At 41.8% G+C, this 11,215-nt stretch overlaps 1 long non-coding RNA gene across 2 annotated transcripts; it reads right to left on the minus strand.

Moving 5' to 3' along the window:
• Nucleotides 1-1,112: 1,112 nt before the first annotated feature.
• On the minus strand, nt 1,113-8,395 carry LOC120515936. Of its 2 annotated transcripts, XR_005630737.1 has the most exons (4): nt 8,364-8,395; nt 3,602-3,824; nt 2,883-3,186; nt 1,113-1,335 (listed from the first exon to the last, which is right to left on the minus strand). It is a non-coding gene; the product is annotated as an uncharacterized LOC120515936 (long non-coding RNA). The 2 variants fall into 2 exon arrangements; XR_005630736.1 differs by lacking the exon at nt 8,364-8,395 and having other exon boundaries at nt 3,602-4,191.
• Between the last annotated feature and the right edge of the window lie 2,820 nt (nt 8,396-11,215).

The following is an 11,215-nucleotide window of genomic DNA, read 5'->3' on the forward strand; positions in this document are numbered from 1 at the left end:
CCACAGTCCAAAGACATGCAGGTTAGGTGGATTGGCAGTGCTAAATTGCCAACACTCCAAACATACAATACGATAAAGCACAATATCATTCTATGACTTTTAACAAGGGAAAAATAATTGATCAAGACACGACAAGCAAAAAAGGGACTGCAAATGTTTGTGAAATGTAGCAGTTACATGAAGGCCAGAAAAATGTGCACTTGTTTTGGAACAGCAACTTGGCAGCAAAGTGTCTTGCCAGCATTTGACTCTGCACAGATTCACACAAGGGATCAACATTATTTGTAAATGAGCCTCAAGAGCCAGTAGGCATTCATCCATTTATGTTTTCAATTTGCCCTTTCTGATCCAGGGTCTCAGGGACCGCAGTGGCTGGACGGCAGATGTCAGCCATACACAGACTGCAGTCCATCAGTGCTGAGTCTACTTGACTCGTTTATCCATCCATTCTTAACTGCAGCATGTTGAGGGGTAGGGAGAAGAAGCAATTTCCAGTGGAAAGGCCAAGGTGGGTAACAGACAGAATGGACAGAATTTTATGCTTAATAATTATCGACCCATTTCAAATCGACCCTTTCTTTGTAAAATACTTGACAAAATGGTTGCCATTTGGCTTTTGTCTTACCTTACATGTCACAATTGAGAAATTCTAGAGATGCCTCCATACCAGTTGTAATGAAGAAACTACTGACCTGTGTTGCAAACAACATTCTGATATCCTCAGATGAAGGAATTTCCACTGTAGTTATGTTGTTAGGTTTAAGTGTAGCGTTTGACACCATTAACTGTTCAATTGTACTACACAGACTGAAACAACAGCATTGGGCTCAAGGGCACTGTGCCTACCTGGTTTAGGTCTGATTTACAAAATCAATTTTAATATGTACAGAATGTTCTGACAGGACTCATTATTATATGTAGAAGTTAAATATGGTGTCCCGCAGGGCTCAGTACTCACACCTCTACTGTTTTCACTTTATATGGGAACTAACTTTAGGACCCAGCCACAGAGGATACACAAACCAGTGCGTTTCTTTGCGCCGGTCCCAAGCCCGGATAAATAGGGAGGGTTACCTCAGGAAGGGCATCCGGTGTAAAATTTTGCCAAATCCATATGCAGACAGATGATCCACTGTGGCAGACCCTAACGGCAGCAGCCGAAAGAAGAAGAAGAAGATGATGGGAACTATCTTTCGAAAACATCACATCAGCTTTCACTCGTATGCAGAGAACACCCAGCTATGTCATTCTTTTTAGACCAAATGACGTTTCTCTGATGCTCTCCTTATCTGTGTCGATGGGTTAAAGGAGTGGATGCATGGAAATGACTTATCTCTGAATACAGAAAAAACAGAAATGTTATTTACTGGGGGAATGATGAGGCCGCAACAATATTCTGTCACTCTTTATGTCAGTTGGCTACGACTATTCAACTTAGGCATTATCTTTGAGACTGGCATGTTGTTTAAAACACATATAAAACTGTTGAGGAAACACTTAAGCCTGTTTAATCCTGAGCAGGGTCATGGGGGGCTGGAGCCTCTCCCAGCAAGCACAGGACAAAAGGCAGGAACAACAGGGCGGTAGTCCATTGCAGAGCACAACAAAAATAAACAAGAATAACAACAGGAATAACAAGATTAAACAACATATCGCACAGATGAGTGATAAATGACACATTTTTTAAAGACTGATTATTGCTTAACTGTCAAATGGCTTGTGGGACGTTTTTCCATCTTAAAAATGTTGGAAAATTACAATTTCTTTCTAAATATGCAGAATACTACGAAATTAATCCATGCATTTATTTCAAGTAGGGTTAACTACTGCAATGTGTTATTCATTGGCTGTTCAAATGGCTCCTTATGCAACTTTCAGTTATTTCAGAATGCTGCTGCAAGAACCATTACAAGAACTTGGAAGTATAAACACATCACAACAGTTCTCTAGTCCTTACTCTGGCTCCCAGTTAAGTTTATGGCAGATTTCAATATCCTCCATTTAACATGTAAAGTCTTAAATGGCCAAGGCCCTGCTTATTTATCTGAGATTACTTACAAACAAGGGCGTGTATTAAGATGTCAAGATGTCAGCCTGCTTATGATTCTGAAGATTAATAATATAATAGTGGACATTAAGATCTCAAGATGCCAGCCTGGTTATGATTCCAAGGATTAATAAAATAACAGTGGGAGGTCGAGCTTTTAGCTACAGGGCCCCTAAACTGTGGAATGGTCTGCCTGCTACTACAAGAGTTGCCCCTTCAGTCTCAGCTTTTAAGACTCACTACTTCAGTTTAGCACACCCTGACTAGAGCTGCTGATGAGATGTGCAGACTGCATCCGTGTTTGATAGTCATTTCTACATAAAAATTTGTAAACTTTTTCTAACCCTCTGCTATGCAGTTTCTCTTCTCTGTATCTTGATGTGGCACTTGGTACCACTGCTGTACTGCCAAGCTGTTCTCCTGCCCTCAGATACTGCGAGCATTGGAATCATCGGATTGAAACTGTAACACCCTTGGCTCACTCGGATAACCTAGAAAAATGTCACTAATTCACATAAATGTCAATCAGTGCCGGTATATGTTTAACTGAACACGATTTCAGAACTCAAGCAAGTATTAAGTCGTAAAATTGCTTCAAACACTACACTCAAGAAAGATAACACAATCAACAATAGAATTGTATGAAAAAGAATGGATACACATTCAATATTCTTGCAGGACAGCAAAATGATGCTTACCCTCCTTAGGACAGTTACATTATAGACCAACACAAGAAAAACAAGAATATGAAAGACACAGTTCCTTATCATTAATGAATTTGAAGAGCCTTTCGATGTCACAAGACCCCAGTGAAAGAATAAAGATATTTGCCTACCTGAGTGTCCATCACAGGCTTTATATGAGCAGTGCCTATTTTCAAAAGAAAGAAACAAATATGTTCTTCCACTTTGCCTGCCATTTAATGCACTCCCATACCTTCAGCCCACTTTTATTTTTTGGGAGGCAACTCGTGTAAACTCAGCTCCTCGTGGAATTCCTTATTTTCGTCTTTTCCACCATCCACATCCTTGTTATCCTTAGTTTTTCCACCAATCAGCTTGCACTTTCCCAAATCAAGCTGAGCAATTCCCTTAAGGGCTAAGAATTTGGGAATCTGTGTGTCCATCCAGTGACTAGGGCTAGGAAGAAAAATGAAAAAATAGACAAAACCTGTTAAAAAGTGTCAAAATAATCAAAACTGATAATAAAAACACCAAATAAGAGTCTAATAATCTAATAAAAATAACAAAAGGGTCTAAAAGGAAGAAGATTATTAGTCAATTGTGTTTTCCAATACATTTTTGTGAACTTTGGCCCCGCCTTTTGACCATTCTTAGGATTATACATTTGAATTTTGTTCACTTTTAGGATTGTATATTATGAAGGCATCGTCTTCGGTGTTTGTTTGCACTTTTTACAAGAAATCTTTTAAATTTATTCAGATTCCACCTTTGCACTTTTCCTGATTAGCCAGGGTTTGATGGTTTTCCCCCTTTAAGTGAGCATTCTGAGAGACTGTACGCACTTGGGAGCTCTTTACTTCATAACACTCACCTACAGAGAGAAGTCCTCCCAGGCCGTAGAGCAGGCAGGAATCCCAGGCAGATCTTTAGAGCTGTGCGTCTCTTCAGGAATGAGCAGTAAATCATTTGAAGTTCATGGACTGAGTGTGGGCATCGATTCAAAAGCTGACCACTGCACCTCCACTTGGAATCGCAACATTTTGTTTAATTCCTCACTGAGTCTAAAGTGTGACATCATAATCTGCAGCAGAGAGCTGTGGAGAGCACAGAAAGTGTAAGCCAAGAAGATCAGAAAAGCTACAGATGGGTCACTTCTCTTGGCATTGTTAGCTTTGGTGCATGCAGCAGCCTCTCTTCTCTGACATATGCTTGCCAAAAGGTGACCAGAGTTTAAATTGCTGTAGATAAAAAAGCCTTTAATTTCAGTTCCAGGTAAAAATAAACATTTTAACAAAAAATAATTTAAGTAAGCTACACCTCCACACAAAGGAACATGGTGGTGTGCCAGGATGAACATGTTGGGACACACTGATGTAGCCTTGAACTGGACTGGTTAAGCAGAATTATCACATTTAAAGTGATAGAAGAAATGAAACATTAAAAAGTTGGTGAACTCTTCTAAGAAATCCAGCCTGCTATTCTTCTGATTCAGGCTGGTAGATCCATGGCCAACTGCACTTTAGAACTCTCGTCTTCAAAAAAAGGGCACAAAGCAGGATTAAAAACACATATAAATGATTTGTGATTTATTAAAGCAGCCGCCCAGGTATGCCAAAGGCGTGTCGATTTTCTTCAAATAATCCAGTAAGCCAGCTGGCCACCCGCCAGCACTTACAGTGAAAATGTGCCACAGTCAACAGTGGAAGACATCACGTCGACAAAGTGACAAAATAAATATTGTAAACACGGGCAGGCCGTAGTGTCACACGCATGTAACGTATGTTCAGCTTCACCTGCTCAACGTACAATCAGAGACGAGCTAATACAGGAACATTAAAGGATTAGTTTGGCACTTTTCAAATCAAAGTTTTTTCTGCACAAACATGGCATATATTCATTTGCCATGTGAAACTGTGTTCTAAAGTTAAGCATGTTCTATACATTTTTTAAAAACTCAGAGCCAGTCTTGGCATTTTACAATAAACACTAAGGGTCATGGGGCTCCTACGGATAATAAAAGCATAAAACGTACCAAATATGACTTCCGCATTTCCGATGCATGTTTGTGACAACTGGAGATGATCATTTTATCTCATATTTTTCTCGAGGTAAGGATACTTTGTCTATTCAATGGTGTGAGTTCTCACATAAATATGGAAGGAAATCAGAATGAAATCAATCACATGACACAAAGAGTTTACTGTGATTTGGTCATTCAAGAGGAAACCACACCACCAGGGCAGGTGAAAGGTCACTGCAGAAGGAGTCAAACGCTGAGGTAGCCTGCACAGCTGGTCTTTTTTCAACATGGATGACTCCCATAATATTGGTGTTTTTTTTTTTTTTTGTTGAAAAATCATGTCATTTTCTAACCTGCTTAATCCAGACCAGCGTCGCAGGGGTGGGGCTGGATCATATCCCAGCCAGCATATGGACGCAAGGCAGGAAAAAAACTCTTTTAGGAAAGTTCTTAAAAACAGCAAGAATGATAGTGTCATGGGGACCAAACGTGTAAAATAATATAATTCAAGAGAAATAAATATGTGACCCTCAAACTTCTTATCCTCTTGCTTCCCCGAATGTTGGATGGAGTTTCCAACTCTGATAAGAAATACTCTTCAGACATTATAAAGTTTTGGGGCAGCCACCTGTATATTACATCCTGGCTGCAAATGTTCGAAAATAAATGAACAGAGATGTTCACAAGACTGAGTCCAAAACAGAACTGCTAGACTGGAGGTAAAATGGCAGTTTTAAAGGACCATAGAGGAAGTGACGTCATCATGGTTAGAACCGGAAGTGACATCATCCAAGTTACCGGAACCTGGTGGGATTTCCTGGGAATGGTCTGCAAGGAACTGAGAAAGACAGTCAGTGCACCCTGCCGCCCCCTTATCTGATATGGCATTATCACTACTCAAGCCCTTTAGCTGTTCCCTGTTCGCACGTGTGTGACACCACCTTAGATATGACTGGCATTGATGAAAGGGAAAGAAACGCCCAGCACTCAGTGACCAGCATTCACTTTCAAAGGTTGTAAACATCTGCACCATCACAGCTCGAAACCTGTTTGAAGAGCACTGTCGTGCAATCTGAAGGTGAAGAACACACTAGGAGTTCATGAGGATCAAGAAACCTGCTGGGGGGTCAGGTCACCCTGTGACAGCAGAAAAAAAGCAGGGTCACCGACATGGTAACCTGACCTGGCACAAGTAAAGCGTATCATCACTCCACACAACCTCTTGATGCATTCCAGAGTGTCAGGAGCAGTGACGTGCACAGACAGGAGACAATGGCCATTTTACAAAACAGGTCTTGCTTCATTTTAATTCTCAATGCAAATTGGTTCCCACTTTTATTTCTATGTCTTCCATTTCATTGGAGATTTGGGTTTAACTTTAGGGTTATTATAATTTTCCCAAACAGTGGCGCAGTGGGTAGAACTGCTACCTCGCAGTTAGGAAATCCGGGTTCACTTCCTGGGTCCTCCCTGCATGGAGTTTGCACGTTCTCCCCGTGTCTGCGTGGGTTTCCTCCCACAGTCCAAAGACATGCAGGTTAGGTGCATTGGTGATCCTAAATTGTCCCTAGTGTGTGCTTGGCTCCAGCAGACTCCTGTGACCCTGTAGTTAGAATATAGCAGGTTGGATAATATTCCCAAACCTGGCAAAAAAATGAGTGTCCATGATTGCTAATTATGTCATCCATCCGTCCATTATCATAGTACATAGTACTTCTAATATATCGGAATAACCAACAGCACTATAACTTAGGCCCATTTTCTTAGTAAATGTCCTCTCCAAACCCTGATAGCACACCAAGTATCCATCCACCATGCTATATCCTAAATACAGGATCATGGGGGTCTGCTGGAGCCAATCCTAGGGCTCAAGGCAGGAACAAATCCCTGGGCAAGGTGCCAGTCCACCTCAGGGCACACACACCCATACCACGGACAATTTAGGATCGCCAATGCACCTCACCTGGATGTCTTTGGACTGTGGGAGTAAACCGAAGCACCCAGAGGAAACCTACGCAGACACAGGGAGGACCTGGGAAGTGAACCCGGGTCTCCTAACTGAGAGGCAGCAGCGCTACCCACTGCGCCACTGTGCCGCCTGCTGATTATGTCAGCTTATCAAAAATGACATATTTTAGCAAGACAAAGGAGCAAATAAAAGAATTCTCACTTAGTAACATGAACCTTAAGAGCAAGAATTTACATCATAGCACCGATGTGAGGCCATACAACATGAATGAGAACGGTGAGCTTGTTTGTTTGTTTTGCCTGTATGCGTGGGCTGAGCGCTGCCGTCATCAGCCAGCACAGAAAAACAACCATAGAGGAGAGCTACAGTTGTGACAACAGTCACAGGCCCGCCACTACTGGCTCCTTTCTCACACCCACACATCACCTGGTGCAGCAGCGCCAGCAATTGCTGTGAAAACAGCAGAAGTTAGCCATCTGACTTTTTTTCGCCTTTTTGACCCAATCGTATACAGCTGAACTCCTAAGCAAAAGGCTGCCAGCGAACACTTTTGTTAAACACTTCTCTTTTGATGCCCACCCTATCCTGGAGAACACAAGATGCCTGCTGCAAAAAAGAGGGTTAACAGGCCTTTGCCTGTCTGAATAATTAGCAGTATTAAAACAGCAAAACATGTACAGAAACTGGCCCATGTGCAGTGTGGTGCTCCTCTCGCCTCAATCCTCCTCCCTTTGCCACACATAAAATGACATCATTCACTTTAGAACATTCAGCAACCTTGACCTCGACCTTGAATAAAAACCGACATTTAAATAATAAAAATGAAACATGATAACACACGTTCAGCTGCCAGGAGGCTAGCAGTGCCGTTTGTCTCGACTCCCGTTCTATCCACTTAACTTTTGTCTCAAGCAGGGCTTTTTTCGTCAATAATGTACAACACTACATTCAATTAAAGTGCACTAATGGAGCAGAGTTGAGGTGACACACGATTTTAGGAAGGACTTTTCACTGCCTTTCATGTCCCGGTTATGGGCCAAGGCTCAGCTGATTTTGTGAGCCCACATTCTCCACGCTCAGGTCTGTCTCAACAGTAAACAGATGTGTGATGGGAATTAGCTAAATAGGGTGCACTCTGTCATGCCTGACTAATCTAGAGACATGAAACAACCTGACAATACAGTACATCAAGCAGGAAGATTTCCACAAGCGCCTCTCACTCTTACCTTACCCGACTACTTCAATGTTATGGCTAACTGAATTTTAATTCACATTGACTCTGCTCATTCTGATGAGGGCTGCAATGGCTACATGATGCTATGGGCAGAGCAGGCCACCCCAGCCTAAACAACTACTTCCATCTCCTTTTGGGGAATTTCTAGATTCACCCAGGCCAGTAGAGATAAACATATTGTGACTAGTGTCGCCACTGGTTAGTTGCCCATAATGGTGGCAACTTTCACTCATGTGCAATTCAGTATTTACACTGCTCTGCTTTTCCTCCCGCACAGCACGGCCAGCTGCTCGCTCTTAACTGCAAGCTGTCTCTCTGCTAAACAGTAAACCTAAGGCAAAGAAACACAGCTGCCATTCACAAACTCCCTCTCTTAACAGTATTTCAATGAGAAACAAATACAATCTTACCCATCACCTTTGTGGGATCAGCTGCAGGCTTAACTCTTTCAGGGCTGATGTCGACTTTTGTCAAAAGGAGGAGTTGACGATGGTAATCAACTGTAAACTGTGACAAAACCAACTGTTATGTTTTAGATGGACTCTCGTTGCCTGAAGGAATGTTAGATTTGTTGGTTTGACTGAGATTTCCTGTGCTGACATGAGTAGCAAGGCGTAAACAACGGCAAAAATGGGACTGACATCTGGCAAGAGATCAAAGCGAATGCGTAAAACATAATACCCCATGGACGACATTTTGCCTATTATCTCTGAACTGGACTATGACTTATCGGACTCCGATTTTGATACAAGTAATCAAAAACAATTGTGAGGTTCACAGCTTCAGCTGATTGGTCCTCAGTTGTACTGACAATGTTCGCCAGGGAAGACTGGCACTTAACAATGAAAAGTTTGTAATGCATTGCGACCGTAACCTGCTGCTGTCCCAGCCACGCGAAGACAGCCTGGCAGCAAGCCTGCTGCACATTCTTGGCAAACTGGCAGCCAGAGCATGCAGCAACAGACATTTTACATTGATTTCTATGAGAAACCGTTGCTTTTCAGAAACTGTTTTTTGGAAAAAATATTCTGCCCTCAAAGAGTTAACTGCTCAACATGCTTCTCGCATGGGGTTTAGAACATTTAAAAGACCGAACCCCAGCCAACCTAATGGCTCACTCTCTTGTCCTCTCTCCCTCAGACTGCGTCTGCTCCAGTTGCTGCTTCCGAGCTGTTGAACCCACATGATGAGGAAGACTTTGTGTTCTTTTGATTTTGAGACAGGAGCTGGACTGCCACATTTGACAGTTGCAACCTGTGTGCTTTTCTGCTGTTGACAAACCCCTTCTGAATAAGGTCTTCTGCTTGTACCTACTAGTTCAGCAATGAAGATTTTGTTCCTTGGAAATCTGTTCCCCTTTCCAGTCTCCTGTGCAACTCTATGACCCAAGCTTGACAATATCTACAACTTGTCTTGTCTTCTTCTAGTGCCGTATATACCTCTTGGGAGAAGTTCCTTTGGAAACCTGAACTTTCAAATAATGCTTCCTTAATGGCACTTTAGGGACATTAGAACAATCTGGATGAGAACAGGCCATTCAGCCCAACAAAGGTCGCTGATCCTATCCACTTAATCCTTCCAAAATAACATCAAGTCGAGTTTTGAAATTCCCTAAAGTCCTACTGTCTACCAAACTACTTGGTCTCTAATTCAATGTGTCTGTGGTTATCTGTGTGAAGAAAAACTCATAAAGGGCAGAAAACTGTTTTGGTTTTTTATTTACTTTTGCTTTGCTGAAGTTTTAAAAATAGTAGACTTGGTTTTCTTTAATTATTTTAATATATTATTTTATTTAGGCATTCCTGTACAACGTATCTGTTTGGGATCTTAATATAATTCTTAAAACATTTGGCTTTACTGCATGTTATTTAAGGTGTGTATATAGCGATTTCTTTTCCTTTTACTATCCCAGAATTCAGCCTTGGTGTGCCTCCAGCTCAATAGAGCTGTACTAGAAGGTTGTTTGAATGTTATGGAGATCAGAAGGACAATCAGACCTTCCATGTTGCTGGCAGCGGAGTTTTTTGACTGAAGGGATTGGCTTTCGGCCAGTGCTGGTAACACCGATCCCCTGCTCCCTGCGACCCTGAATTGGCTTAAGTGCACTCAGGAAGTGGAGGGTTGAACTTACGGTATTGATCCAAGCGGTGACTCAGTTCTTTTCTTTTGGACTCGTATTTGTTACTTGTGTATGAAAGTCTTCTGAATGCCAGGAAGACACACCCATCTTTATCAAATCTACCGTAATTTATTACAATATCTTATGATAACTAACAAAACAGGTCAATTCCATGTTTACTGGAAGACTTTGCCTTTTATTGCTTTTATCAAATACTGGAAATGGAAGTGGTGACAAAATTTGTTTTACAAATTAAGTTTATTTATGTCTTGAAATCTGTAATATATTTACTATCTAACAAAATAAAAAAAAAATCCTAAAAAATAAAGTGGAAAAAGACTGCCAATCCCAAGCAAATAAATGAGTTGCATACCTTTACTAGCCACCTGCAGACCTCTATTAGTCAGATGCGGAGTTCCTCTTGATTTGGTGGACTGCAGACCTTTAGTTAGATAGTAAGCTGCAGATCTCAATCACCCAGCAGCAGGTCCGCATTTCACAACAGCAGTTCTTCATTTCATTGGCCAGTTGCTCACATTTATTAGTCAGGTGCACATCTCAATTGCCCGGCTGCAGACCTTTACTTGTCAACTGCAGATCTGCACTGGCCAGCTACAGACCTCATCTGGTCAGCAACAGTTTTCCACTCACCAGCTACAGTTCTGCATTGGCCAATTTCAGGTCTTTATTAGTTAACTGCAGATCTTGATTTGCCACCTACAGATCTCCTTTGGCAAGCTGTAGACCTTTAGTTAGTCAGCAGTGGCCAATTTCCATTGGCCAGTGGCAGTTCTGCAACGGCCAGATGCAACCTTCCATTGACCATCTGAAGACTTTTATTAATCAGCTGCAGATCTCCAATAGTCAAATGTAGAACTCCATAAGTCAGCTGTATATCTCCATTGGCCAAATACAAACCTTTACAAGTCAGATGCAAATATCCATTGGTCAGTTGCAGACTGTTATAAGATGGCCATTAACCAGCTGCAGGACTCCATTGACCTGTTACAGATGTCCATTTGACAGCTGCAGTTATTCATTAGCCAGTGGCATAACTTTAGTAGTCAGCTGCAGATCTCCACTAGGCAGTTCTTTATTGGCCAGTTGCGGACCACTTTTAGCCCACAGCAGCTTTCCATTGGC

Source organism: Polypterus senegalus, chromosome 15, assembly GCF_016835505.1.
Source record: "Polypterus senegalus isolate Bchr_013 chromosome 15, ASM1683550v1, whole genome shotgun sequence".
NCBI classification, from domain to species: domain Eukaryota; kingdom Metazoa; phylum Chordata; class Cladistia; order Polypteriformes; family Polypteridae; genus Polypterus; species Polypterus senegalus.